The 7,458-nt window shown below is 40.1% G+C and overlaps 1 non-coding gene across 1 annotated transcript; it reads right to left on the bottom strand.

Moving 5' to 3' along the window:
* Positions 1 to 3,452: 3,452 nt before the first annotated feature.
* Positions 3,453 to 3,637, bottom strand: LOC118972577 (U2 spliceosomal RNA). The gene has a single exon (XR_005061609.1). It is a non-coding gene; the product is annotated as a U2 spliceosomal RNA (small nuclear RNA).
* Between the last annotated feature and the right edge of the window lie 3,821 nt (positions 3,638 to 7,458).

Here is a 7,458-nt window from a genome sequence, read left to right as displayed (position 1 = left end):
TTTCACTTAACTTAATGCCCTCAAGTTTCATCACGTTATTGAAAATGATGGGATTTCCTTCTTTCTTATGGCTGAATAATATTCCTGTGTGTGTGTGTGTGTGTGTGTGTGTGTGTGTGTGTGTGTGTGTAGTATATATATATATATATATATATATATATATATATATATATATATATATAACACCACATGCTCTTTATCCACTCATTGGCATATGTTTATGATTTTAGCAATTACATGTTGTATTTAGATTTTTTTGTACAGATATGAATATTTGGAAACAATCTTTGGAATTTGATTGATGAAGACAGTCAACCCATATAAAGGAGCACATACTCTATTCTCACTGTCTGTGTGAATCAGATGCACTAATAGGCAAGCCTCCAGCTAGTTTAGTAACAACTTTTTGACCCCTGTGAGCTGTACTATATCCATCTCTCCTTCTTTCCTTTCTTCCTTTAACCAGTATTTACTGAGCACCTAATATGGGTCAGGATGTGAACCAAACAAAATCCTTACATCTATGGCACTTTCAGTCCAATATATAGATATAAATAATATAAATATATTTATGATGCCATTTAAAGAGTATCATTTTTTTAAATTGGAATTTCAGTGATAATAAATAGTAGGGGTTGCTAGCTAGTCAAATAACCGGTTGAAGACTTCATCTTGCCCATGAAAAAAAGCAAAAGGAAAATAGGAATTCATATGAGAAAATAATAAAAGATGAAGGAAAAAACCTTTCTCAGTTATATAAAACTATCAAAAAGGATAATATTTATATGGTAAACAGTATAGAAAAGTAGCTGCTAGCATCTTTTTTCATGGATATCCATCAAGGCAAAACTCTAACACATATTCAACTATTCATCTAAGAAACATTATTGAGAGACTACTTTGCATCAAGCACTGTACAAAGCCCTGGAAATAGATCAGTGAACTAAACTAAACACTTTGTTTTAATACAAGGTTACCTCATGCAGGTGCTCAGGGTGTGCACTGCACAATTGTCAGGGGCACATTCACATAGACAATCATGTGCAGCCCCTGGGGTGTGAACCACAGCAGTTGTGCTCTAATTGTAACATACATTTTAGTGAGGGAAGATAAAGCATTAACAAACAAATAACTATCATATGAAAGTGCCCTTGGAATAAAAAATAAAGCAAGATAAGAGGGAGGAAAATATTTAGGAAAGCTATTTCAGAATTTACAGTCAAAGCAAGCATGCCTGGCAAGGCGGTATTTGGGAAGGAGCCATGGGGATATCTGGGAGTGGGGGCAAGCTCTCTAGGCAGAAGGGGCAAGTGTTCTGGGGAAGAAAATGTGTTTAGGGAATGTCCAGGAGTGCAGCATGGCTCAATCAGAGTGATTGAGGAGAAACAAGCTGGGATGCAAAGATGGAGGGAAAGGGGACAGGTAGCTGGGTTCTCAGGCTTTGAGGCCAATGTAATGACTGGTCTTTACTCTAAGAAAAATGGAAAGCCATTAGCAGACTTGAACAGAGTAGTGATTTGATTTGACTCATGTTCTATCACAGTCATTCTGACTTCTGTTTTAACACAGACTGTAGGGAGCAAAGGGCAGAAACTAGGAGGCCATTGTGACAATCCCATGAGAGATGATTATGGCTTGGCTCAAGTGGTAATGGGAGTAAGTGGTTGGATTCTCATATGTTTTGAAGATGCAATAGGATTTGCTAATGGATTAGAAATGGAACATAAGCAAAAGGGAGGAATCAAGAATGACTCCAAGGTTTTTGTCCTGAGTGACTGAAAGAATGGAATACTGTTTGCTGAGACGAGGAGGAACAGTGTGAGAGGAAATCCTGAGTTTGATTTAGATGTGTTAGGTTTGAGATGCCTATTAGAAATCCAAGTGGAAATGTCAGCAAAATAGTTGGCTATGTGACTGTGGAATTCAGGGGAGATATTGGGACTGGAGACAGAATCGGGGAGTTATTGATGGGCAGTTAATATAAAGCCTTGAGACAAGACAAACCACCTAGAGTAATTGTTGCCAATCCTGCCTGTACAGCTATGATCACCAGGGGAGCTCTCAGAAAATTCTGAGGACTGAGCCCTACCCACACTAATTAAATCAAAGTATCTGGCAGTGACATCAATATATCAATATTTAAAAAAAGCTTTCCCTATGATTTTTAAAAGCAGCTAGGATTGAGAACCATTGACCCAAAGAGTAAATGAGAGATGAAGGGGTGTCTAGGAAGTAAGCCCTTGAAGATTCTGGGGTTCATAAATCAGGAAGATGAAGAGGAGCCAGTGAAGGAAACAGCGACTGAGGTAAGTGGGATGTAGAGCTGTGGTCAGAAAACTTTATTTGTAATGGGGCACACAGCAAACATGTTAGCTTTGGGGGCCATGTAGGCTGGCACCCCTCCTGAACTGCGCTGTAGGTAACTGAAAGCAGCTTTAGTATCTCCAAGAATGAAAATGCCTGTGTTCCAATGAAACCTTATTTACAAAAGCAGCTGATGGGCCACATCTGGCGCATGGACTGGAGTTTGCTGTCCTCTGATGTGGATCATCACAGGGCTGGTCTCGGTGGTCACCTACTCAGATTATGATGCTGGGCTCTTGAGGTGGGAATTAACAGGGCTCCATGAGTAGCGTGGGGTCCCTCTTCAGTGACGTTCATGGAGATATCAAAGCCATTGGAGGGGCAGCCACTGGAACATGTGGGCATCTCTTACTCACTTAAATATTTCAAAACAATTTTTTGTTGAATCTGTTGTGCCTAATATAATGCTTTTAGGTCTGGATTCAACAATAGGTATGGATTTTTATAATTTCAAAAAAGCTTTTTTCAAGTAAAATACAATAAAATGAGAAAATATGCAATCTAAAAGAAATCCGCTTCACACATTCATTAGTGTTTCCCTTTAATGGTGAATATACTGCTGTTTCAACATGGGGTTAAAATGTATTACTCTGTCAGGAGCTCCTGTTTGGGGTTTCCCTGGCAAAGTTTTATTATTCTTCTGGCTACACTTGTTAAAATGAGGCAATGTATTTCCTGTTATGGGTTGTCCCAGATACAGAGAGTAAAAGTTCTCTATTACCGTTGAAACCAGAGGCTCTGGAAAATTGTGAGACACCCATTAAAATGCAACTTCCTGCACAATGAAAAAAATCACAGAGACAGCAACTTTTTGGTGATCCATACTGCTGCTTTCACTAAGTGAGTGGCAAAATCATAACGATAATCACAGTGATTTACAGTTTATAGAGCCTCTAACTCAAACAGTGCAAAGAGTAGCCCTGCTTCATCCAGGTCCCCCTTTCTTACAACTACACATCTCTGGATTTAGCATAATAAACAGCATAGGAAGACTCTGAAAAGTGCAAAGAAGAGGGCAGACTCCCTAAGAACCTTGGGAATTGTGGAATGACACATCAATGAGTTCTTTGACCTTTTTTTATCCCCTAAGGAGGTGCAGCATTCCCAGAGGTACTGAAGTTCCAGGTCAATGGATGGACTGGAAGGATCCTATTCCATCTCCCTGCTCCAAAAATCGATTTAATATATTGTCCTTAGATAGAGGACATATCAGATATTAAACTGATAAGAACAGATACTACTCTTGATTTTAGCCAAAAGGCTGAGAAGCAATCCTTGAGCTTCTTTATTGCCTCTCCTGTATCCAGGCCAGGATGCCGCCAACCAGTACAGACAAAAAGCTCCAAGAAAAGTGTGCTCTCTCTAACCAGAGGACCAGCAAAAGAGCAGACTAACAATAAAAAAAATTTTGGGCAGTGTCTACCCTACATCAACCAAACACCCACAGAACAAATGCACCCTCCCCAACCCAATCCCCTTCCTGAGTTTATCAAGGTCAAACAGGGAGCTGGTCTTCCATCCATGCAATCAGGCAGTGCTCTGACTGCCCCACAGAAGTGGTGTCAGTGGGGCCCAGCAGGAAGCTGATTGTCCAGCCCTTGACTGGCCTGGTGCAGAAGCAGGCAGCTTTCAAATTTCCCCGTCAGGTGGTATGGTCGCCCCATGCAGGGAGCTTGGCTCTGATTACTATCACCATGGACTCATTTTGCCTGATTTTGAGTTTCATGTAATAGAACTATACACTGTGTATTCTTTCGTGTCTGTCCTCTTTTCTGTAGCAAAATGTTTTGAGACTTATTCAGGTAGTTGTATATATCAGTAGTTAGCTCTTTTAATTAGTGAGTAGTATTCTATTGTATGGACATACACAATTTATTCACTCTCCTATATATGGACATTTGCATTGTTTCCAATTTGGGACTATTATTAAAAGCTACTATGGACATTGCTATATTGTGTATAAGCATAACTGATTTTTGATTTGATCATATCAATAACATTTCAGATAAATATATCATTCTCCTAGGTGTATTCGTCTACTTGAGCCATCTCTTCTAACTAAATTAACCAGGTAATTGTTAAATTTTATTACTGCATGCTATTTAAAATCAACTTCAATTGGGAGAAAAAGAATGTAAGAATTGGGTGGTAAAAATGCAGTGTGATTAAAAGACATTTCAGTTCAGACCACGAAGAACCATTCTACAGCAAATCCTGTTATAATGAGATTATACTGTGTAATATCTTAGAAAAATGTTAAAAAGGCATCCTGGCAATTGAAACAGCAAACATTCTAAACAAGAGGGCACCAACCATTGGAATGATTGTTTGAGGCATTCACAATCACAACCTTTGGTAGCTTAAGCTCTGGTTTATACTGGATAACATAAAAATTGCCTCCTGCCTGGTTTTAGGATAAATTTGGATTGCAGGTAATAAGAGATAAGATAGATTTTCCTTTCTAATCAAATCACTGGTCACCCTTCAGTCCACTTTCAATTTCTTGTGCTATCTTTAGCATACAAGATATATATCTGTTTATATAACAAATTATGGGAATTATTTAAGGCCTAGAAAAGAATTTTCTTTCCTCATAATTTTTATACCCCCTTAATTTCAAAGTCATACACTTACGGTTTATTTCAGTTCAGATCAACTCCACAACTTAGCAAACATTTGTTGAATGCCTATTCTGTTCAGACAGAAATTGCATATGCTAAAATTACCTTTGAAATGTTCTAATTCATTCAACATATACTGTACTGTGTGTGCAACTTTTGTGTTTATGGATCTCTATCAGTTTATGTTCTCTCAATTCAGTATTACCCTATGACTAATAATTAATACCTGAGTTTCTTCCCTTAGGATATTGATATAGTATCACCACCTATCTGCCTTGCTACTTGACCCATGCATTTCACCTCTTGGTCACTACTTGGAGCATCATGGAGTCATCCATACATTTTTTTCCTTAAGTTTTGCCAACAGACTAACTTAAACCCACTGGTTATTTAAAATGACGAGTGTTATGGTGGCATCACAAACTGGCATGGTTGAGATCCTGCAAGTTGGATTTGCATGTGTTATGACTCTACTGTGCTGTGTCAGGTGCCATGGAGACACAAAGATGAGACTTGTCCAATTTCTGAATTCAAGGAAATCCCAGCTTTATGTGGGAGGCAGATGGTACAAAATAGCTAAAGCACAAAGGAGAAGGCAGTGAATGTCCTTAAACAGAGCAGAGAGAAGGGTTAAATCCGAGGACTATACCCAAGGGCTGAAGGGAGGAGGTAGCATTTTTCAGGGCATGAAAAGGCAGGTAGGATTTCAAGGGGAATAGGCGGAGGGAAAGGTGAGTCTGTATAGCAAACATAAGCAAACCCTCAGGGCCAGAAAAGTGTTCAGGGTTCATGGAGATGCTGGCAGTTGCTATTGTGGGGTGGAGCGGTGGGGTGCGTTGTAAATGGCAAGAGTTAAGACCAATAGAATAAAGCACATCTGGACATGGAGCCCAGTTCTGCTCCTTTCTGTGATGCTGGATGTTTTGTTCAACCTCGCTAAGACTCCATTGCCTCATTTTTTGAATAGGGAAAATAACAATCTCATAGGATGGTTGTGAGGATTAAAAGAGCTGAGATGTTCATTGAATGCTAATACTCATCTTCCATACAACATTTTCTTCTGAAATTACTGTACCTCCATAGAAAGCAAAAGAAGAATTTGAATACTGATTTTTTAAAATGTATAATAACAGTTAACATCTATCAAGCATTCAATGTATGCCAGACACTCGGCTCAGTAACCTCACACGTCCACTTCATGAGTTGGTTCTATTACGATACTCATTTTTCAGATGAGGAAACTGCAGCCTATAGAAGTGAAGTAAATGTCTCAAGACTATTAAGTGGTAAAGCAGGAATTTTTGAGCCAGGCAGTCTGGCCCTATGGTCCATGCTCTTAAACACCACACTAAAGTAGGCCCTGTTAAAGTGTATCCATTTATTTAACATGCATTTATTGAATACACGTGTCAGTATGTGACAGGTACTGTCACTAAACCAAAGAGATGAATATCTCTGGCTTCATGAAACTCTGATGTGTACAGGAAGAAGGCCAGTAAACAGATGAGTAAGTTGTGTAATATTTTGAAAGGTAGTAAGTGCTTTGGAGAAAGAAAAAAGCAGGATCAGACAGTAGGGAGCAAAGGAAGGGGTACAGTGTTTAATTATGGTGGTCTTAGGACAAGGTAGAGCAAAGGTGACTTGAGGAATGATTTGAAGGAAGTGAAGGAGGGCCCTTGAAGGTATCTGGGAGCTTCAAATGAAAGGCCCTGAAGTGGGGGTAGGCTGGGCGTGTTAGAGAAACAGCAGAGGTCAGTGTGGCTGGGGTGCATGAATGAAGAGCCTTGGAGGGATTTGTGAGCCTGTAAGGACTTGAGCTTTTCTAAGAAATAGCTGGGAGCCAGGTGGCAGGGGAGGGGGCTGAGCAGAGGAATGGAGTGATCTCATAACGTATCAATCTGCCCATAATTTTGAGGTGGGGGTGGGGGGCCAGTGTGCAGGCTGCAGCAGCTGGACAGGTGAAGTGAAGATGGTATAGATGGCAATAGCAGTGGCAGGAGTGACACGTGATCAAATCCCGGATGTGTCATGAAGGTGGAACCAACAGGGTTTGCTGATGTATTATATGTGGGGTTTGAAGGGGTATGAGAGAAAAGTGGAGTCTACACTGAAGCCAGGGTTGTTTTTTAGCTTTTATAACCAAATTGTTCTACTCCAAATATCATGTTTTCTCCCCCAATAACCAGCTTGTGGAACCAAGGAAGGGAAACATTCTTCTCGGTCTCTCACATTTGGGGTAATTACCTGGAGACCGTGAAAATAGGGCTCAGAGGAACACAGGTGTGATAGTGTAGAGTGCCAGTCGTGACAGTAAAGTCGGGAATTGTTGCTGTTGTATCGGCCCAGTAGAACAATAGACTCCTTTTTCAGGATCCCTAGCACACACACAGCTGTTCAGTCTGAGGGACGTGGGAGTCACTGATAGAATGTGGAATACCTATCTTGGGAGTTTTGCTACCGGTTTTGTTTTAAT

Source organism: Manis javanica, chromosome 3 (genome assembly GCF_040802235.1).
Source record: "Manis javanica isolate MJ-LG chromosome 3, MJ_LKY, whole genome shotgun sequence".
In the NCBI taxonomy this organism is placed as follows: domain Eukaryota; kingdom Metazoa; phylum Chordata; class Mammalia; order Pholidota; family Manidae; genus Manis; species Manis javanica.
The sequence above is the reverse complement of the archived record's forward strand: the minus strand, read 5'-3'. Positions and strand labels throughout refer to the sequence as shown.